Source organism: Gorilla gorilla, chromosome 11 (genome assembly GCF_029281585.2).
Source record: "Gorilla gorilla gorilla isolate KB3781 chromosome 11, NHGRI_mGorGor1-v2.1_pri, whole genome shotgun sequence".
Taxonomy (NCBI): domain Eukaryota; kingdom Metazoa; phylum Chordata; class Mammalia; order Primates; family Hominidae; genus Gorilla; species Gorilla gorilla.
This window is the reverse complement of record NC_073235.2, coordinates 59,836,421-59,859,961: the sequence shown is the minus strand read 5'-3', so window position 1 is coordinate 59,859,961 and position 23,541 is coordinate 59,836,421.

Here is a 23,541-nt window from a genome sequence, read left to right as displayed (position 1 = left end):
AAATTCTGAAGTTAATAAAAAACAATCTCTTCTTTTGAAGGAAGTAAGAACGTTACCCATTACCTCTGATCACTCTTCTCTTGACATACATGATATTGTTTTCTGATATTTCAACTCTGTTTTTCTAGCCATAAAAGTTAAATATAATAATGGTTGTTACTTTATAAGGACAATATTTATTACCCTCATCTTTATTAATTTCTTACTGTTTCTTTTTGCATCTCAGACACTACTTCTAAGACCATTTTCTTTCTTCCTCATATTGATACTTTAGAACAAGCTTGTCCAAACTGCAGTCCACAGGCTGCATGTGGCCCAACAATGGCTTTAAATGCAGCCCAACATAAATTTGTAAACTTTCTTAAAACATTATGAGATGTTTTTGCATTTTTTGTTTTGTTTTTTAGTTCATCAGCTATTATTAGTGATACTTTATTTTATGTGTGGCCCAAAATAATTCTTCTTCTTTCTATATGGCTCAGGGAACCCAAAAGATTGGACACCACTGCTTCAGAAGATCCTTTAGTGAAAATCTAGTGGTGAACCCTTTTTTAATTTTTATTTTCTTTAGTCAGGATCTCACTCTGTCATCTGGGCTGGAGTACAGTGATGTGATCACGGCTCACTGCAGCCTTGAACTCCCAGGCTCAAGCAATCCTCCCTCCTCAGCCTCCCGAGTAGCTGAGACTACAGGGGTGTGACACCATGTCCAGCTAACTTTTGTGTTTTTTGTAGAGATGGGGTTTCACCATGTTTCCCAGGCTAGTCTTGAATTCCTGAGCTCAAGAGATCCACTTGCCTCTGCCTCCCATGTGTATATTAGGCACACACGGTGCATGGCCTAATATACAAAAATATTTATTTTATGTTTTCTTAAGTAAGGATTTTCTGGGTTTATAACTATAGACATGTAGCTTTTTCTCACAACATATTGAAGATTTTATTTCACTATTTCTTTCTTCAGTTTTTGCTTTTTAGAAGTCTGATTTAGTTTATAATTCTTTCAAAGTGGATTTTTTTTCTGTTTTAAAATTTCCTTTTTTACATTGACAATAATAATTATACAGATAATGGGGTACTTAGTGATTTTTTGATATATATTATGTATAGTGATCAGATAAGTGTAATTAGCATATCCATCATCTCAAACCTTCATCATTTATTTGTGTTGGGAATGTTCAATATCCTCTTTCTAGCCGTTTAAAACTATATAACATGTTATTGCTATCTATAGTCATCCTACAGTGGCATAGAACACTAAAACTATCTAGCCATTATTTTGTATTGTTCAACAAATCTCTTTCTATTCCTCCCTTCCCCCGTCCTTCCCAGCCTCTAGTATCCTCTGTTCTACTTTTTACTTCTATGAGATCAACTTTTTTTAGCTTCCACATACGAGTGAGAATGTGCAATGTTTAACTTTCTATTCCTGGCTTATCTTACTTAACATAATGTCCTACAGTTCAATCTATGTTGCTGCAAATGACAGAATTTTATTTTGTGAGGTATATGCACCACATTTTCTTTATTTGTTCATCTGTTGTTGAACATCTAGGCTGAGTCCATATCTTGGCTCTTCTGAATAGTGCTGCAGTAAACATGAGGGTTCAGATGTGTCTCTGATATAATAATTTCCTTTTTTTGGATAAATTCCCAGTAGTAGGATTGCTGGATCATATGGTAGTTCTATTTACAGTTTTTTTTTTTGAGGAATCTTCATACTGTTCTCCAAAGTGGCTGTAATATTCTCCACTCCCATCAACAGTGGAAAAGAGTTCCCTTTTCTCCCCATCCTTGCCAGCATTTGTTGTTTATCATCTTGTTGATGATAGCCATTTTAAATGGAGTAAGATCACACCTCATTGTCGTTTTTATTTGCATTTCCCTGATAATTAGTGACATTGAGCATTTTTTTTCATATACCTGTTGGCCATTTGTATATCTTCTTTTGAGGAATGTCTGTTCAGATCATTTGTCCATTCTTTAATCAGATTGTTTTCTTTATTATCTAGATATTTCAGTTCCTTGTATATTTTAGATACTAAGCTCCTGTCAAATGAGTAGTTTGCAAATACTGTCTCCATTCTGCAGATTCTCTTTTCACTCTGTTGATTGCTTCCTTTGTTTTACAGAAGCTTTTTAGATATTAATCTCCAGTCAAATGAGTAGTTTGCAAATATTTTCTCCATTCTACAGGTTCTCTTTTCACTCTGTTGATTGTTTCCTTTGTTGTGCAGAAGGTTTTTAGTTTAGTATAATTTCATTTGTCTTCACTTTTGTTGCCTATGCTTTGGAGGTGTTATTCATAAAAACTTTTCCAAGTCCAATGTCCTAGGCTTTTTGAAATATAAGATAAGATCATGTCATCTGCAAACAGACTATTTGACTTGCTCTTTTTCAATATGAATGCCATTTTTTTTCCTTTTTTGCCAGATTGTTCTAGTTAGGACTTCTAGTACTATGCTAAATATGAATGGTTAGTGTGGGTATCCTTATCTTATTCCAGTTCTTAGAGGAAAGCCTTTCAGTTTTTTCTCCATTCAGTATGATGTTAGCTAAGGGTTTGTCATATATGGACTTTATGATGTTGAGGAACTTTCCTTCTATACCTAATTTATTAAGAGTTTTTATCATGATGTCAGAATAAATCTTATCAAAATCTTTTTCTGAATATATTGAATTGAGATGATCATGTGATTTTTGTCCTTCATTCTATTGATGTAATGTATAACGTTTAGTAATTTGCATAATTTGAACTATCTTTGCATTCCTGGGATAAATCCCACTTGACTGTGGTATATTATTGTTTTGATGTGTTTTTGGATTTGGTTTGTTGGCATTTTGTTTAAGATTTTTGCATCTGTGTTCATCAGGAATGTTGAACTGTGGTTGCCTTTTCGTTGCTGTGTCTTTGTCTGATTTTGGTACCAGGGTTATGCTGGCTTAATAAAATGAGTTACGAAAAATTCTCTCTGCTTTAAATTTTGGAATAGTTTGAGAAAAATTGGTATTAATTGTTCTTTAAAGGAATGCTACTTTACAACTTCTACTCATCAATTCAACATCGTTATCTGGCACATTTCCTTTCAGCATGATCAGGTGAACTAGTGATAGTTTACCTTGGGTTTCAGTAGAGCTACTTGGCTTACCAGAGTTTTAGAAGTAATCATTCTGGATTTATTTCTGCTCAGCTGCATTCATTTTTAGCTGCAAATCTGGCCGGTGTTTCTCTTTGATTCTTCTCCTCCTCATGTTACCTCCAGATGGTTTCTGAGGTCAAGTTATCCTAGCCTCAGAGGCAGTTTTTCTTATGCAATTTGCAGTGTTGACTTTGACTTATTTAGAGGTATCCCCTGAGTCTTTTGTGGACTTCACATACTCTCATTCCTCGTTATTTTACATAAAATGTCTTTGGAAGAGTCTTTACAGATCTTTTGTTTTACTTTAAGATGTACTGGTTTGTTGCTTTATCCCTCATTTTGGTCCACATTTTATTGAAATCAGTAGACTGTGTGTATGTTCCCATAATTATTTATTTGTTTTGTCACTCATTTCTGAACTTGTAGATATTACATTATTTAAATTTTAAACTGTTTTTGGTACTTTTGGTAGATTCCAAGGAAGGGTGTAGAATAAATATGTCTTTAATATGATATATTTTCCTTAAAATCAAAATCCAATTTCATAAAGATAGGGCTAAATGTAAGGCCCAGGTTGTTTCTTTTTAAATGTAAACCTGGAGAATAGTCCTTTGATGTTAGTGTGGTATAATACGAGAAGCTAGCTGCAAAGTGGCCAAACCAAATAGCAGAACAAGAAAAAGAGTGCATGCACTATAAACTTCTTTCCAAAAAAACATTTTTAGAGGAATCCCTTTCCCTCATGTTATTTGTATCATGAAGTGACACCTTGCATTCCAGTTTTTATCCTCCAGAGTCTTATAGACATTTTGAATACAAAAACATTACATGAGCTTTCATTATACCTGACCCTCTCTGTAAAACTCAGACACTAGTTCACACTGAGAGTGGGATTTGAGCTAAAGGACAAACTCAGGCAAGAGTAACCTCCAACAACAGAAGCATTTTAACAATATGTGATCATGTTGAGGTCTTCTTAAGATGTTTCTCTGTCTTGTCACTATGGCAACTTGATGCTCCATGGGACCCAAGATATTCCTGACTATGTTTGTATAGAGTTGATAATTTCTATTCAAAGAACATTATTGGGTGGAATTAAAATTTTAGTCACAATTTGTTTAATACTTACTATATATACTCCAGAACTCTTCAACTCTAAGATATATGTTATCTTGGCTGGGCGAGGTGGCTCACCCCTGTAATCCTAGCACGTTGGGAGGCTGAGGCGGGTGGATCACGAGGTCAGGAGATCAAGACCATCCTGACTAACACAGTGAAACCCCGTCTCTACTGAAAATACAAAAAATTCGCTGGGCATGGTGGCGGGCGCCTGTAGTGCTAGCCACTCAGGAGGCTGAGGCAGGAGAATGGCATAAACCCGGGAGGCGGAGCTTGCAGTGAGCCAAGATCACGCCACTGCACTCCAGCCAGGGTGACAGAGCAAGACTCCATCTCAAAAAAAAAAAAAGGTGTGTAGCATATCCCTACTCTCTCTCTCTCCCTCTTGCTCTGGCTATGTGAAGTGCCTTACTTCCCCTTTGGCTCCTGCCATTATTGTAAGTTCTCAGGCCTCCCAAGAAGCAGATGCTGCCATGCTTCCTGTGCAGCCTGAAGAACTGTGAGCCAATTTAACCTCTTTTTTTTTTTTAATAAATTACCCAGTCTCAGGTATTTATAGCAGTGCAAGTGAACTGACTAATATAGAAAATTGGTACCAAAGAATGGGGCATTGCTATAAATGTACCTGAAAATGTGGAAGCAGCTTTGGAACTGGGTAACAGGTAGAGGTTGGAAGAGTGTGGAGGGCTAAGAGGATAGGAAGATAAGGAAAAGTTAGGAACTTCCTAGAGACTTGTTAAATTGTTGTGACTGAAATGCTGATAATAATATGGACAGTGAAGGCCAGGCTGATAACGTCTCAGATGGAAATGAGGAACTTATTTGGAATTGGAGCAAAGGTCACTTTTGTTATGCATTAGCAAAGAGGTTTGGATTGTGCTCCTGCTCTAGGGATCTGTGGAACTTTGAACATGAGAGAAATAATTTAAAGTATCCAGAAGAAGAAATTTCTAAGCAGCAAAGTGTTCAAGATGTAGTCTGGCTGCCTCTAACAACCTAAGCTAATATGCGTGAGCGAAAAAACGACCTGAAACTGGAACTTATATTTAAAAGGAAAGCAGAGTGCAAAAGTTTGGAAAATGTGCAGCCCAGCCATGTGGTAGAAAAGAAAACCCATTTTCAGAGGAGGAATTCAAGCAGGCTGCACAAATTTGCATAACTAAAAGGAAGGCATTTCAGAGAGGTAGTTCCTCCCATCATAGGTCAGAGGCCTAGGAAGGAAGAATGGTTTCATGGGCCAGATTCAGGGCCTCATTGCCCTTTGCAGCTTAGGGACATTGAACATCCCAGTTGCTCCAGCTTCAGCTGTGGCTAAAAGGGGCCCAGGTACAGCTTGGGCCACTGCTTCAGAGAGTGCAAGCCATTAGCCTTGGTGGCTTTCACATGGTAGTAAGCCTGTGGGTGTACAGAGTGCAAGGATGAGGCTTGATAGCCTCCAACCGGATTTCAGAAGATGTATGGAAAAACCTGGAAGTCAAGGCAGAATCCTACTGGGTAGGTGGAGCCCTCAAGGAGAACCTCTACCAAGAGAAGTGTGGAGGAGAAAAGTGGGATTGGATCCCCAAGCTGAGTCCCCATGAGGGCACTGCCTAGCAGGGCATGAAACTGCCCAAGACCTTGGGAGCCCACCCTTTGCATCAAAGTGCCCTAGATGTGAGACATAGAGTCAAAAGAGATTATTTTGGACCTAATGCTAGATGACGAGTTAGTGGGTGCAGTGCACCAGCATGGCACATGTATACATATGTAACTAACCTGCACAATGTGCACATGTACCCTAAAACTTAAAGTATAAAAAAAAAAAAGATTTAATGACTGCCTGCTTGGTTTCAGATTTGCTTGGGCCCTGTGGCCCCTTTCTTTTGGTTGATTTCTCCCTTTTGGAATGGGCATATTTACCTAATGCCTCTACCCCCATTGTATCTTGGAAGTAACTGATGTGTTTTTTATTTTACAGACTCATAGGTGAAAGGGACTAGCCTTGTCTCTGATGCAACTTTGGATTTTGGAACTTTGAGTTAATGCTGGAATGTGTTAAGCCTTTGGGAACTGTTGGGAAGACATGACTGTATTTCAAAATGTGAGAAGAACATGATATTTGGGAGGGGCCAGGGCAGAATGGTATATGGTTTGGATCTGTGTCTCTGCCTAAATCTCATGTTGAATTGTAATCTTCAATGTTGCTGGTGGGGCCTGGTGGAAGGTGATTAGATGATGAGGGTGAATTTCTCCCTTTAGTTCCTTTCTCATGATAGAATTACAGTGAGATCTGATTGTTTAAAAGTGTGTAGTACATCCCCATTCTCTCTCTCCCTCCTGCTCTGGCCATGTGAACTGCCTTACTTCCACTTTGCCTTCCATCATGATTGTAATTTCCCTGAGGCCTCCCCAGAAGCCAGTGCCACCATGCTTCCTGTCCAGCCTATGGAACCATGAGCCAATTAAACCTCTTTTTAAGAAAATCAATTACCCAGTCTCAGGTATGTCTTTATAGCAGTGCAAGAACAGACTAATGCATATGTCTTTCCCCGGACTCACATAACTGGTAAAATTTGAAGGTAATTCTATTCTATGATGACTAAGATCTTGAGTTTGTAGTCACATGGCTCTGGAATCAAACCTTGTTCCTACTTTTTACTGTGTTTGTGATATTGGGCATGACATTTCTCTGAGCCTTTGTTTCATGGGCTATAACATGAAGATAATAACAGCAACTACCTGTAGGGATTTGTAAGGATGCAATGGGATAAGTTATTAATATGTATGGCAATTAGCACAATGGCTGGCATATAGTAAACATTCAGTAAGTGCTATCTACAAGGACTGTAAGTAATTTATTTATTTCTCTATTGAATGCAGGAGGTTATATCAGAGGAGGGAATTCTTGCAAATCAGTCTGACAGTCAAAGTTTAGTAAAATTGGTATCTAGTGATAGTGGTGAAAGAAAAATAAAATGGGAATAGTTTTGTTTATAAATTATTTTGAAAAAATACCCCCCAAAATCCCAATATAACTTTCATGTGCTCTTTAAGAAAATAATACCAAATAGTCAGACTATATCTCATGTAATACAGTTCCTTTTAAAGAATTTGATTCTGAAGGGTAAACACCAGGAGGCTGTAACTGGTAAGTGGACATATTTGAGCAGAAGCTCATGAGATTTGCCAGTCTTGGCAAAGAGTGCAGTAAAATAGTTGAGAATTTGGCCTTTGGAATCAGATGCCAGTATTCTCTAATAGTTGTGTGAACTTTGCCTATTTCCTCATCTTTAAAATAGAGGTTAAATTGTTGCATAACTCACAGAGTTGTTGGATGATTAAATAAGGTCATTAGTGGAAGCTCTCAGTACAGTGTCTGGTCCATAAGAAAGATTCAGCCAATGTTAATTACGTTTAGAAACTGCCATACTTTGGCTTTTGTCTTCCAAACTCTTTTAAGAGGATGAAAGTTGAGAAACTCTTTCACTAGTTCTAGAGTTTCTGTATACTTATAGATAATCTCACTTGAGTTCCTGTAATGCAGATCATTATTTTCAACTAATAAAATTCACCTTATATAAATACACAGTTGGTGCTCTTCTCTAGAAACTCTGCTAACTTTTCCAGAAATGCCTTAGAGAGAAGAAATTTCCTGATTTTGCGAGCTTCTTACTTGAATATGTTCTCTTTCTTTCTCAGCCTATAAACAAGGCAAGTTTCCTATTGTTACCTGAGATTCTAAGGTAGCAGGAAGAAGTGTATTTGTGTAAAGAGGTGGTTAATGCCCTGCCACTAATAAAATGCTCTAGATGTAATTACAGAGGAGGATGCAGTGTTTTAAAGAAAAATTAAAACATACTTTTTTTTTTCTTTTTGAGACAGCATCTCACTCTGTTGACCAAGCTGGAGTGCAGTGGTGGTCATAGCTCCCTGCAGACTTGAACTCCCGGTGTCAAGTGATTCTCCCACCTCAGCTTCCTGAGTAGCTGGGATTACGAGTGCATGCCACCAAGCCTGGCTAATATTTTTAAGTTTTGTAGATACAGGGTCTCACTATATTGCCCAGGCTGGTCTCAAACTCATGGCCTCAAGTGAGCTTCCTGCCTCTGTTTCCCAAAGTGCTAGGATATTGGTGTGAGCCACCATACCCAACCAATTCTTGTAGTTTTAAAATTTCTTGAATAGATGTTGGTTTTCTTTGAATACAAATTGATATACCTTTGCTGTCTATATCAGTGAAGACCCTGTGAAGTAGATGTGAAGGTGTTCTACATAATATATACTATGGGTTGGGTACTTATAAGGTGGTATAGACATTTATAAACATCTCTAAGCTAGAGACTTTATTTCTTCTGATAATCCCATAAGATCGATTTTTGAAACTTTATTTTATAGTTAAGGACATTGCAGCTCAGAAAGGTGAAGTAATTGGCCCAAGATCAGTTTCCGGTGAGAGGTAGAGTATGGATACAAACATGTCTTTCTTATTAGATACTCTGCGCTTTTTTTGCAATACCATATGGCTTTCCAGTCAGGTAGCCTACATACACAGATTAAGCTATAATGCATGGTCTTGCCATTAATATTTTTTTTTCAGATTCCACTTAACCACTCATATATACTAGTTCTTTTCCCTCCATTGATGGAAAATATTATCTCCAGAGTAGCACACTGATACTTGCTGATGACCACAAAAAGAAAACTTGTTCTTTAGGTTCATACCACAAAAAATGATGAGCACCATCCCCAGCCCCATTATCGAATTTACCTTGGTTATTTTACCATGAAACATTCTGTATAAATACTTATTTAGTGAAGCAATACCTTCAATTTTAACTGAAGTACCACTTTTATTTATTCATGTTGACAAAACATCTTCTGTAACTGGGTAAAAGAGTTTAGGGCTCTGACCTTTAAATTTCATCTACCCTTTGTGCTGTGGCTAAATGGAGCTGAATATTTCCTAGATGCCATAGCTGGTAAAACGGGATGTTTACAGTTACATTAAGACATACAGAAGTAAACTTCATACAGTTTTCTACAACTTAAGTCTACTTTCATGATGTCCTTATGGAAATTTGATTGCATCATTTATAAGGCTATAAAACTAAGTTTACCAAAATACCAAGGGCCATGAAATTCAAGGTAGACATTTTCTATCGGAAGCCTTGTACAATTATATTTGTACTTCAAGGACTTAGTCTGAGATCCCATGCTATTCTTCCATAAAATACAAAGAATCCTGGGCATTATCCCTGTGATACAAACACAGATTGCAGACTTTTTCTCTTATTTGTTACTGTTCACCTCCACAAATACAAAGCCTTGACAAACATGATGTGATTATTTCAAATTCTCTTCACAAAGAGTTTAGACCTTTGCATTGCCTGGCAGCCTGGTAAACTGCTCCTAGATTAGCCAACAAAGAAGATAAAAAGAAAGAAAGAAAGGAAAAAAAAAGAGAGGAAAGGCCTGAAGTGTAGTGGCTCAGAGCTTCAATTCTCTGCCGTTTTGCTTTCAGTGTTCATAAAGATTGGCTCACTCGACTCATCTTTCACTAAGAGAATTAACTTATTGAACCAAAAGATTAGGTTTGGATTTTTCTTCCACTGAGGAGCTCATTAGAGCTTCTAAATATGCCTCTCTTGAGAAGACTCAGTTTAAATTTTTCTATTAACAGAGACACTTCATCAGTCTTGGCCACCTTTTGAACTCATTCAGTTCAAAACTTCCGCAGTTCAAAAGTACACAGAAGCTGATAATTAGAAACGCACATTTTTTGCACTTTTCAGGCATATTTCAGGCCTTTATCTTCTATTTTTTCATCATCTTTGCCTTCACATTTTCTTTTTTACTTTTATTTTGTTTTCTCTGCATTTTTTACATCTCTGCTGACCAAATTTTATTAAGATTAGATAATATGTTGGTGGGGCTTAGTGAAAGAAACACTGTGCAAAATCTATCGTCTTGTGTAAAATGTAAAGACAGAACTAGTCTGTTATAAGGAGACGGAAAATTTTACATACCCTAGGATCCCTGGTCTTCCATACAATGATAACAAAAGCTAGAGACAATATTTACTTTTGTTCCTACAGGGGTCACAATGCAGTGCTTTGTAATTCTCTCATATCTGGTCAATGCCTCCTCATTCTCCAACCTTCTGCTGTGTAGATACTCCTTATTTTTAATGTTACCTTTGAACTCCTACCATGAAATGCAGTGAGCACCATAAGATAGACTGAGAAATAAAGTATGGAAATTGTTGCCTTGATTCCTTTTTTTATTTTGTAAATCACATCAATCAGAGGAGCACATTGGTTTTACCCCTATAGTATATACTAAATCTGACCACCATTTTTGCTGCTCATCTGCCTGCAATGGTAATCTAAGTCATCAGCTGTTTTTGCCTATACTACTGAATATTTCAAATACCTAAATAATTTGCCTTCTTTCATTCCTATTTCCACCCCCATCTAACCAGAGTAAGCTTTTAAAATATAAATTAAATCATATCACTTCTTTGCTTAAAACTCCCCAATTGCTTCTCTTTGAACTTGGGTTAAATCCATTCACCTCCACAATTATTCTTGAGGGATCTGTCTCTTGCCTACCACAGACCATATTTCTTGTATTCTTGAGGGACCTGTCTCTTGCCTACCACACTGACCATATTTCCAACCACACTCTGACTTCTGTGCTTCAGCCACACTGGCCTCTTTTCTCTAAACATGACATGCTTACCATTGTGGTTCCCTGTTCTATAATTGTTCTTCCTGCCAGGGTTCGATTGGAAGGCTTCCTCTCATTCAGTTCTTCACTTCTTAGAGAGCTTGTCTTAGTTACCTAATCTAAATAAGCTCTTCCTTGTCCCCATTTTCCTTATTCAGTTATCATTAATTTTCTTTATAACTCTCATCTCCATCTGAAATTATGTATTAATTTATTTCCTTGTTTACTGTTTGCCATCTTAAAACAGAATTGTAGGTTTATTCAAGCATTGTACTCATTTGTCTTGTTGACTGCAGTATCCTGTGTCCTGAAAACAGTGCCTGGTACTTTGTGCATACACAATAAATATTTGTTGAATGAATGAATATCCAAAGAGAGTCATGCATTGAGAAAAAAAAGAAGATATGTGGCATCTCCTACTTAGATCATGAGATCTTTATGAGTTAGCCACAGCAGGAAGATTTGTTTCAAACCAGTCTATGTTATGAACATAAATATATTTAAATAACTCATCCTCATGTCATTTCAGTAACCAAGAATTTACTGCAGCTTTTCAGCTGCTCAGTGAAATGATTCCCAGAGGCTAAATGTGTAACACATTAAAATAAACATTTTTTTAAAACACCTTGGATGTGTGTATGACAAAAACCACACAGGGCATCTATTTTTAGAGTAATATGTCATGTGATGCTTAATTATTATCTCTGCTTATGCCAGAGAACAAGAAGTGTGTCATGACAGTCTCCTGGGTGTTTCCCCTAGGATTTCTTGTCTAAGCTGTAACTCAATTTGGCTTGCACTGCTTAATATGAAATATAAAATAATTGGTGGTTCTATACTTATGAGTCATTCAGGAAAATCAAATGGTAGAAAAGTTGGGGAGAGAAAGAGGAGAACTGAGGAAGAAGAGCTAAATGGTAATAAGTCAGTCACCTAGGGGGATGCTGAAATTTTTTTGCCTACTTGAAAATTTTAAATGTCTCATTTTCTTCTGTGCACCAAACAGGTACTCTATAGTTGTTTGAAAAAGTCTATTTTGCTAACTGAGGAAGACAAAATCAATGATTTAAACTGCTTCTGGATTATTGGTTAAGAGTATTGTAAAGATTTTGCAAGTTACAAAGAATTAGCATACTGGTAAAATTTAATTTCCACACCTTGAAAGTCAAGTGATAATTTCTCAGTTTTTCAAATGGGGAAACTGAGTCTCAAAGAGATTTGCTTAAATTCAGCATGTAAGAGCTAAGGTGGAATATGTAAAGCAGTTATGTCTGTATATGTTTATATCTTATTGTCATTTCTCTTTGATCTCACTTATTAATAAGGGGTCTGGATTAGGGGTGTCTGTTGGAAGAAGTAATAGTATTTCAATTAGGCTGTATTAGTTTGTTCTCACAATGCTACAAAGAACTGCCCAAGACTAGGTAATTTATGGAGGAAAGAAGTTTAATTGACTCACAGTTCTGCATGACTGAGAGTGGGGGGTTCAGGAAACTTACAATCATGGTAGAAGGGGAAGCAAACATGTCATTCTTCACATGATGGTTGGAAGGAGAAGAATGAGAACCAGGCGAAGAGGGAAGCCCCCTTATAAAAACATCAGATCTCATGAGAACTTGCTCACTATTATGAGAATAGCATGGAGGAACCGCCCCCATGATTCAATTACTTCCCACTGGGCCCCTCCCATGACACATGGGGATTATGGGAACTACAATTCAAGATAAGATTTGGGGGGGGGGGTGCAGCCAAACCATATCATTCTACCATTGGCCCCTCCCAAATCTCATGTCCTCACATTTCAAAGCACAATCATGCCCTTCTAAATGTGCCCCAAAGTCTTAGTTCATTCCAGTATTAACCCAAAAGTCCATGTTCAAAGTCTCATCTGAGACAAGGCAAGTCCCTTTTGCCTATGAGCCTGTAAAATCAAAATCAAGTTAGTTACTTCCAAGACACAATGGGGGTACAGGCATTGGGTAAATGTTTCCATTCCAAATGGGAGAAATTAGCCAAAACAAAGGGGTTACAGGTTCCATGCAAGTTCAAAATCCAATAAGGCAGTCAATAAATCTTAAACTTCCACAATGATCTCCTTTGACTCCATGTCTTTGACTCCAGGTCATGCTGATGCAAGAAGTGGACTCCCATGACCTTGGGCAGCTCCACCCCTGTGGCTTTGCAGGGTACAGCCCCCTCCTGGCTGCTTTCATTGGTGGCGTTCAGAGTCTGTGGCTTTTCCAGGGACAGAGGGCAAGCTGTTGGTGGATCTAACATTCTAATGTCTGGAGGATGGTGGTCTTCTTCTAACAGCTCTACCAGGCAGTGAACAAGTGGGGACTCTGTGTAGGGGAGGTCCAATCCCACATTTCCCTTCTGCACTGCCCTAGAAGAGGTTTTCCATGAGGGCTCTGCCCCTGCAGCAGACTTCTGTCTGGACATCCAGACGTTTCCATACATCCTCTGAAATCTAGGCGGAGGTTCCCAAACCTCAATTCTTGACTTCTGTTCATGCACATGCCCAACACCAGGTGGAAGCTGCCAGGGCTTGGGGCTTGAACCTTCCAAAGCCACAGCCTGATCTATACCTTTGCCCCTTTTACCCACAGCTGGAGTGGCTGGGATGCAGAGCACCAAGTCCTGAGACTGCACTAAGCAGCAAGGCCCTGGGCCTGGCCCAGGAATCCATTTTTTCCTCCTAGGCCTCTGGGCCTGTAATGGGAGGGGCTGCTGTGAAGATCTCTGATATGCCCTGGAGACTTTTTCCCCGTTGTCTTGCTGATTAACATTCAGCTCCTTCTCTATCACATCACCAGGCTGCACACTTTCCAAACTTTTACACTCTGTCACCTCTTGAATGCTTTGCTGCTTAGAAATTTCTTCTGCCAGATACCCTTAATTATCTCTCTCAAATTCAAAGTTCCACAGATCCCCAGGGCAGGGGGAATATGCCACCAGTCTCTTTGCATAGCAAGAGTTACCTTTATTCCAGTTCCCAACAAGTTCCTCATCTCCATCTGAGGTTACCTCAGCCTGGACTTCATTGTTCATATCACTATCAGCATTTTGGTCAAAGCCATTCAACAAGTCTCTAGGAAGTTCCAAACTTTTCCACATCTTCCTGTCTTCTGAACCCTCCACGTCTCTAGGAAGTTTCAAACTTTCCCACATTTTTCTGTCTTCTTCTGAGCCCTCCAAACTGTCCCAGCCTCTGCCTGTTACCCAGTTCCAAAGTTGCTTCCACACTTTCAGGTATCTTTGTATCAGTGCCCCACTCTCTGTGGTACCAATTTACTGTGTTAGTCTGTTCTCACACTGCTATAAAGAACCGCCTGAGATTGTATAATTTCTAAAGGAAAGATGTTTAATTGACTCACAGTTCCACGTGACTGGGGAAGCCTCAGGAAACTTACAAGCATAGCAGAAGGAAAAGCAAACATGTCCTTCTTCACATGACAGTTGGAAGGAGAAAAATGATAGCTGAGCAAAGGGGGAAGCCTCTTATAAAACCATCAGATCTCGTGAGAACTTGCTCACTATCATGAGAATAGTATGGGGGAATCCACCCCCAGTGATCAATTACCTCCCACCAGGCCCCTCTCATGACATGTGGGGATAATGGGAACTACAATTCAAGATGAGATTTGGGTGAGGACACATCCAAACCATATCATAGGCTTTGTATTAAATATGATGCCAGTAAACCTATGCTTTCCACAAGCCCTAATATTTTTTATCAATATTAAGAAACAATAATGGCTTAGAGCTATACATTCATGTAGTAGAACATTAGTGTTGGAAGCGACTTTTGAGATTTTATTTAACCTCTAATACAAAACAGAAGCATCTTCTAGAGTATTTCTATGAGATGGTGGTCCTGGATAGTCCATTTATAGTGTCCACCATTTATTACCTCTTAAGGACTTCCTTCATATAGGTTGCAGTGTTTGCTGTCTTGTGATCGTAATGTTCTGGTCACAACTGAGAGGATTATGGCTGGGTAGCTGCTACAAAGGCAACTATTTGGAGAAAGAAATCTGTAAGATGGCCTGGTGAGAGGTACTTAATAGTGATGCACTGTATTCGATGTTGACAGGACAATTCAATAAGATTATCTAGTCTGGGTGTGGTGGCTCATGCCTGTAGTCCCAGCACTTTGGGAGGCTAAGGTGGGTGGATTGCTTGAGCTCAGGAGTTTGAGACCAGCCTGGGTAACATGGGGAAGCCCTGTCTCTACAAAAGTACAATAATTAGCAGGGTGTGGTGACATGCACCTGCGGTCCCAGCTACTCAAGAGGCTGAGGTAGGAGGATCACTTGAACCCGGGATGTCAAGGCTGCAGTGAGCCTGCACTCCAGCCTGGGTGGCAGAGTGAGACCCTGTCTCAAGAAACAAAAAAGATTATCTTGCAGGACATTTTGAAGTAAGTCATGGAGAAAAATCATCAGATAGCAGAGATGTCAGAAGAAAAAACACCGTAGGAAAAAAAAAAAAACTAGTGTGGAAAAGTCATGGGGCAGGAGAAGCCTAGAATAGGAGTAGCCATGAGAAGCAAAGACATCTGTTGCTTGTGGGGCAGTTAAATCATTTACAGCAGAAAAGAGAAGTGAGATCTCAAGCGTAGTTGATGCCATTGAGTCAAGAGAGCAGTTCTTTGATGACCAAAGATGCTATTGAATTACAGATATCCATACATACATTTCCATTTCTTCTTTAAATATGAGATTTCTGAAATTTCCTTTTTTACTAATAAATTTCCAGGGTAAGTAAGGTAAGTTAGGTAACTGGACAATGCCTCTTCTCTGTGGCAAGTTCTAAGAGACTATTTAATTTGACTGGATTTTCTCTAATTTTTGGTCAGTCTATTTTCTTCTGAGACAGCTTGTTGAAACATTTTATTTATGTTAAACCTAAACTTAATTCCTTATCATTTGTTAGTCCTAGTCCGGGACTCTAGAGAAACACGAGTTAAGTCTACATCCTTACTTTAATGATGATCTGTTAACTATAGGAACATAAGTATCACATCTTAGTTACCCTTAACAACCCTAAACCAGTCATATATTTATGTCAATTAAAATATTATTTCTAGTTTCTCCAGTAATATTATATAACATCATTTCTATAACTTTCAGCTTAATTGTCAAAGTCTGCCACTCCTTTTATTTGTCAACACTCTATTTAAAGGCTTAATTCAGAGCCAGACATATACCTTAATCTCCCTTGATACAGACAGTACACTTCTATTAAATTAGCCTAAGATTTCATTAACCATCAGCTTCATCATCATCTTCTGACTCATGGTAGTCCACCTCCAGGGCATTTAAAAGGCACTCTTGGCCTGAATTTTGTTCTTGAATAATGGGACTTTAAAAATATCAATGCTAGATTTAAATTTGTCTCTATTAAATTTAGCCTTAGTGATTTGGCTCTATTATAGCTTCTTGCTGTCTTTTCCAAATTGTGTTCTGTGGAAGATTCATGTCCACAAAGGTAGTAATTACACATTTATACAACACACGTACACATACACATATTTCCCATCATGTTATAAATTTGATAAGTTTTAGGGTAAAGAAGGGTTAAAAAAGTTATCTCTGTACAACCTTAGAGCCTAATCTCTAGCAGAGAGAAATAGTGTTGGCTGTTTCTCAAAAATTTTATTATGGAACTCTTTTGTTGAATGCCTACTAATATTTACAGGAACACAAATACCTTTTTGACCTTAAACATGTTATGAATCTTCCTGAGTCATAGCCTCCTAATCCATAACATGGGGATAATATTTGTCTCATAAGGTTATTGTGAATGTTAAAGGAGATGATGTATTTGAAGTACCTCTTTTAGTGTTTGAGCCATATAAAGGGCTCAAACAATGTTTATTCTTATTACTATCTTTTAAGATTTTTATTTCACTATGTGATTTTTCTTGCTATATTTTTATATTTTGTCATCAAAATTCACAAAAAATGCTCATGTACATCTTCATTTTTAAATAAAATTACCAGACCTCTTCTCTTCTAAATTATTTCTTTATTCTTCATATTATGTACTTTTATGTAGAATTATCTTAGTCTCTTATTCAAATATCAAACTAAAATTCCACTTTACCAGCTAGTTGTGATTAAGTTAAATTCAACAGCTGTTTCTTGAGAATTCTTGTCATTCACACTGACCTTGGCTTTCTTTGCTATGCCTCATAAATCTTTCCTCTTTTCCATCCTTTTTCTCACTTCTCTGAGTGTCATCACATTGGGTCTAAGGGTTTTTAGACTTTTGTTGACTGTCTCAACCCAACCTCTAAATCAGACACACAGCTTTTGCCTACTGAGCCTGTTGAGATGATAGCTGTTTATAACAAATACTCCAAATGAGAATTCAATCTCAAAATAATTTTTTCTGATATTTTCAAATGTTTTTCAGGTTAAAAAATTTTTGATCTCTTCCTATTTTGCCTGTGGCAGAAATTGAAAGAAGAATTAAATAAATATGTGAAAGTGACACCAGGATTAGGACCATATTTATGACTTCTCTGTTTTGGTGTGCCCTTTCTTCATACAAAATAGTAATGCCTCCCCTGTGTGTCTCACCACTCAGATGTTTGGGGGTAGTCCCAGAGAATACCCCAGCTGCCTGTTTTACCTGTGATGTGAAGTGATCCAGAAATGGAAAAGGCAGGGAAGAAAGAGAGCTGGTGGGGGAAAAGATGTGGCTTAGACAGAACATTTGTTTTAGGCATCTGTGTCAGGAATTGGAGCACATGGGGGACAGAGCTAATACTAAAGATGCTGAACAAATAGAGAGGGTGGGGAGAAAACTATGGCTTTTGCCTTTCTTGCTCTCAGTGTTCCAGCAAACCCCTATCTGTATAATTCAACTGACATAGAAGCCTAGGAAATGCAGCCCCAAGTAATCCAGAACAGGAAAGGATGAATACATTTGAAGTCAAGTAGGTTCAGGACTTAGCACAGAAGTCATTGGCAGGGTACATAGGCCATGAGTCCTCAGGTTCCTCATCTATGAATTAGGAATAATAAAAGTACTTGCTCATGATTAAGTAATATTATATATAAAAAGGTTCTGAATAGATCATGTAGTCAGTAATGGTGATACAAACAATGTAATGGAGTACCTAGAGCAGACTAAATTTTAATTTTTGTTGTAGCAGGCTATTTGTTATTTGGAGGCTTAACTTTATTAAAATTGGTCACTTGGGAGGTGAAAATGGAATCTTTGAGGCAGAAATTGCATTTATTCTGGGAAGGATTGCCATAGTGAGACAGGCAGATGCAAGTCATGCATGCATCTACTCATTGCTTTGGGAAGACTGAACCAGTGAAGTCATCTGAGTGCTGATGTATCACAGAAATGCTGAATCCTATTTAGTAACATAGATTGCATACATTTTAGCTATATACCTAAAGATTTGGAGACACTCCTTTCCTAAGTCTTGATCCCTTCTGCTTTTTGACTAAAATATTTGTTTGTTCTATGGTGATATGTGGGTCTCTTCATTCAAGTGCTCAAGATTTGGAGGTGAGTCTGAGCACCATCTCAAAGATGTGTTGCTTACCATCTCTCTATAAAACAATCAAGTAAGCTAGATATAGCTTGACGTAATACGACTAAATGTTTGGTACATCTCACATGATTGTTTAAGAGTAAGACTGGGAAATGTGCTGTCATATATGATGATTTTCTTTTTGTCTGGCTATGGAGTAAAAAACACACTGTAAATACAGATAGTGTGGTGTGATTTCCTCTAAAGGAAATGGACATTCCCATTGTCAATCATCTTAGAGCAAGAAAGAAAGCAAGTCTGAAATTAGGATGTAGACTAACCTGCTTCTCTGTCTGAGGCTTATAGAATTATGATCAGGACCCTAATATGGAGGGATGTCTGGATATTCTCACTTGTAGGGACAGAGTGGACTCCCTGTGACTTGGAACATGCCAGATCCTAAGCCTGGAGAGGGAAGTTTGGTGAAGATTTGTAGTTCTCTAAGAGTACTTATTTTTTTTCTTAGGATATTAAACTTCAAGCATTTTCAAGCTTTTAATAAATATAGCCCGGGGAATTAAGAACTGAGCCTCATTCCATGTTTTGAAGGCAGGACAGGGCAAACAGCATTTGTTTGAAGACTTCATTTACAAAATAGCAAAGTGAGACCAGTGGGAAAGCTTGAGTTGGGTCTGAACGTGCTAATCAATCATACCACTCTCTGTGCCAATCTGTCCCAACTAAGAAACAGACACAGCAGTAAGACAGGCATGAAAAGATCTACTTCATTGTTATTATATAATGGAGAATGTGGCTTGAATCAAAGGCCAAATAAGCTTCTCACTACCTTCTTTTGAATTGAACTTATATACCTAGTCAGAAGCAGAACAGCTGGACAGCAGTAAATTTCCTCTAATGACAGGAAAAGAGAGAGCAGAGAGAGAGGTGTAAAGGAAGAAGGAGCTGGAAAGGAGAACATATTCAGTCTGCAGGAAGGGAAGGTCCCAAAGTAAGAGAGGAGAAAGGCAAGAAGAGATTGGGCTACACATGCTTAGTTACATCTCCTCAATGTCAACAATAAAGGCATTCCTCCAGAGTGAGTCATGGGGGAGAAGAGAAGGCCATCCTCCCAAACTGCTTTCTCTTAGGAGAGGTGTGGAAGTTTGTTCTCGATGGGAACTGAAGAGTGGTGGTAATAAGCTGTCCCACTAAATGATAATGATAGTGGGCTTTCTTTCTCCTTACTATTTTGTTGGTATTTCTGAAAACTGTGTCCTAAGGACTTTTAGAACTTCATGAAAGCATTCTTGGGGTAGAAGAGCCTGTTGTGTTTTCTCCTAACACTTTGTTTGTTGGAAGAACTCAGGAAAGTATGGCACAAATGTAGAAAGAGGGTATGTTTCAGAGAGTAAATAGAAAAAGAATTTTGACTTACACATACTATGAAGGAAGAAAACTTTGTTCAGAGACATGAAGACAAAAATAATCTGGATATAAAATTAACATACTCTAGACTGCCTCTATCTGCAATAAAGAGATTCCAACATGCATTGCTGGTCAGAAAATTTCAGAATCACTGACTTCCATATGGAAGCTTTTTGCAGGCAGCCAATTATTCCAAACTTTGTATTCCTCTAGATGGAATCTTGTCGTCTTTGAGCAAGCCAAAAGGATCATAGGATATTTCTCCATGGCCTGATTATACATACATGGGGGAAGTGATATTTGCAGAGTGCTCAGGCTTATTACATTTCCAATTGCTATTGGTCAGTGGGAAGTGTTGTTAAAGAGCTCCAGGAGGTATGATTTTCTTGAACTGGATAAAAAAGCAACAGTCAAAAGTTAGTGGTAAAAAAGAAACCACAGAAGGTGAATCGAAAAGCAGAATTTAAACAGCAGCTTAGGAGTCTGAATGACAGACCATTATAATTGGAAGCCCATTTATTTTTTTGTGGTTTCTGGAGAAGGAAAAAGGCATAGTATCCACATTTCATTCTAATCATATATATATATACAAGCATACCTTGGAGATATTGTGGCTTTTGTTCCAGACCACCACAATAAAGCAAATATCACAATAAAGTGAGTTGCACATTTTTTTTTGTTTCCCAGAGCATATACAAGTTATAATTACACTATACTGTAGTCTATTAAGTATACAAGAACATTATGTCTAAAAAATATACTACCTTAATTCAAAAATACTTTATTGCTAAAATGCTAATGTTCACATGCAACTTCAGCCTGAGTTATAATGTTCTTGCTTGTGGAGGGTCTTGCCTCAATGTTGATCGCCACTGACTAATCAGGGTGGTGTTGCTGAAGGTTGGTGTGGCAGTGGCAGTTTCTTAAAATAAGGCAACAATGAAGTTTGCCACATCAATTGACTCTTCCACTCATAAAAAATTTATCTTTAGCATGTGATGCTGTCTGACAGCATTTCACCCACAGTAGAATTTCTTTCAAGATTGGAGTCAAGCCTCTCAAATCCTGCCACTGCTTTATCAACTAAATTTGTGGAATATTCTAAATCTTCTGCTGTCATTTCAACAATGTTCACAGCCTCCTCACCAGGAGTAAACTCCATCTCAAGAAACCACTTTCTTCACTTATCTAAAAGAAGCAAGTCCTCATCTGTCAAAGTGTTACCATAAAATTGTAGAAATTCACTCTCAACTTCAGGCTCCACTTCTAATTCTATTTCTTTTTCTATTTCCACCACATCTGCTGTGACTTCCTTCATTGAAATCTTGAATCCATCTGATATGGTTTGGCCGTGTCCCCACCCAAATCTCATCTTCAATTGTAGCTCCCATAATTTCCACATGTTGTGGGAGGGACCCGGTGGGAGATCACTGAATCATGGGGGCAGTTTCCACCGTACTCTTCTCATGGTAGTGAATAAGTCTCACAAGATTTGATGGTTTTATAAGGGGGTTCCCCTTTCACTTGGTTCTCATTCTTTCTTCCCTGCCACCATGTAAGAAGGGCTTTTTGCTTTCTGTCATTCTGATTATGAGGCCTCCCCAGTCACATGGAACTGTGAGCCAGTTGAACCTCTTTTTCTTTATAAATTACCCATTCTTGGTTATGTCTTTATCAGCAGTGTGAAAATGGACTAATACACCAACTAAGTCATCCATAAAAGTTGAAATCAATTTATTCGTAACTCCTGTTCATGTAGATATTTTGACCTTCTCTCATGAATCACGAATATTCTTAATGACACCTAGAATAGTGACTCCTTTACAGAAGGTTTTCAATTTTCTTTGCCTAGATACATCAGAGGAATCACTATCTATGGTAGCTATAGCCTTATAAAATATATTTCTTAAATAATAAGACTTGACACTTTGGGAGGCCAAGGCAAGAGGATTGCTTGAGCCCAGGAGTTAAAGACCAGCCTGGGAAACATAGTGATGCCTTGTCTCTAGAAAAAAATTAAAAAAAATTAACTGGGTGTGGTGGCACATGCCTATAGTTCCAGTGACTCAGAAGGCTGAGGAGAGAGGACAGCTTGAGCTCGGGAGGTCAAAGGCTGCAGGGGGCTGATAATAATAATACTTCCGAGTCAAAATTACTTCTTGATCCATAGGCTGCAGAATGAATGTTATATTAGCAGACGTGGAAAGAACATAAATTTCCTTGTACATTTCCATTAGAGCTCTTGGGTGAGCAGGTACATTTTCAAGCAGCAGTAATATTTCGAAAGGAATCTTTTCTTCTGAGCAGCAGATCTTAACAATGAGCTTAAAATATTCAGTAAATCACTGGGCATGGTGGCTCACATCTGTAATGCCAGCAGTTTGGGAGGCCGAGGCAGGCAGATCACCTGAGGTTGAGAGTTTGAGACCAGCCTGACCAACATAGTGAAACCCTGTCTCTACTAAAAATACAAAATTAGCTGGACATGGTGGCGCATGCCCGTAATCCCAGTTACTTGGGAGGCTGAGGCATGAGAATTGTTTGAACCCAGGAGGCGGAGGTTGTGGTGAGCCAAGCTTCTGCCACTGTGCTCCAGCCTGGGCAACAAGAGTGAAACTCCATCTCAAAAAAAAAAAAATTCAGTGAATTATGCTATAAACAAATGTGCTGTCATCCAGGCATTGTTGTTTTATTTATAAAGTACAAACGGAGTAGATTTAGCAAAATTCTTAAGGACCCTAGAATTTTTAGAATGGTAAGTGAGCACTGACTTCAACTTAAAGTTACCAGCTGTATTAGCTCCAAATAAGAAAGTTGGCCAGTCCTTTGAAGCTTTGAAGCCAGGCGTTAACTTCTCCTCTTTAGCTATAAAGTCCTAGATGGCATCTTCTTCCAATGAAAGGCTGTTTTGCTTCCTTATCATTCATGTTTTGACTGAAGTAATACTTTTAATTTTCTTCAAGATATTTTCTTTATATTTACTACTTGGCTAAGTGTTTGGCACTAGATGCCCAGCATTTGTCTATCTTGGCCTTCAACATGTCTTCTTTGCTAAGTTCAATCATTTCCTGCTTTTGATTTAAAGTGAGAGACTATTCCTTTCACTTGGACACTTAGAAGCCAGTGTAGGGTTAATTGGCTGAATTTTGGTACCATTGTGTCTTGGGGAATTGTGGATGCCCAAGGATATGTTGTGGGGAGGGGAGAAATGGCCGGTCAGTGGAGTAGTTAGAATACACACAACATTTATCAATTAACTTCACCGTCTTATACAACATTATCAATTAAGTTCACCGCCTGCTCCTCCGTCAGTGGAGCAGTTAGAATACACACAACATTTATCAATTAAGTTCACTGTCGTATACAGGTACAGTTTGTTTGTGGCACCCCAAAACAATTACAATAGTAACATCAAAGATCAGTGATTGTCCAAGTGTGGTGGTGCATACCCTGTGGTCCTAGTTACTCTGGAAGCTGAGGCAGGAGGATCATTTGAGCCCAGGCGGTTGAGGCTGCAGTGAGCTGTGATTGTGCAACTGCACTTCAGCCTGGCTGAGAGAGTGAGACCCTGTCTCAAATTTTCAAAAAAATAAAAAGCAAACAAACAGTCAAAAAAGATCACTGATCACCATAACAGATATAATAACA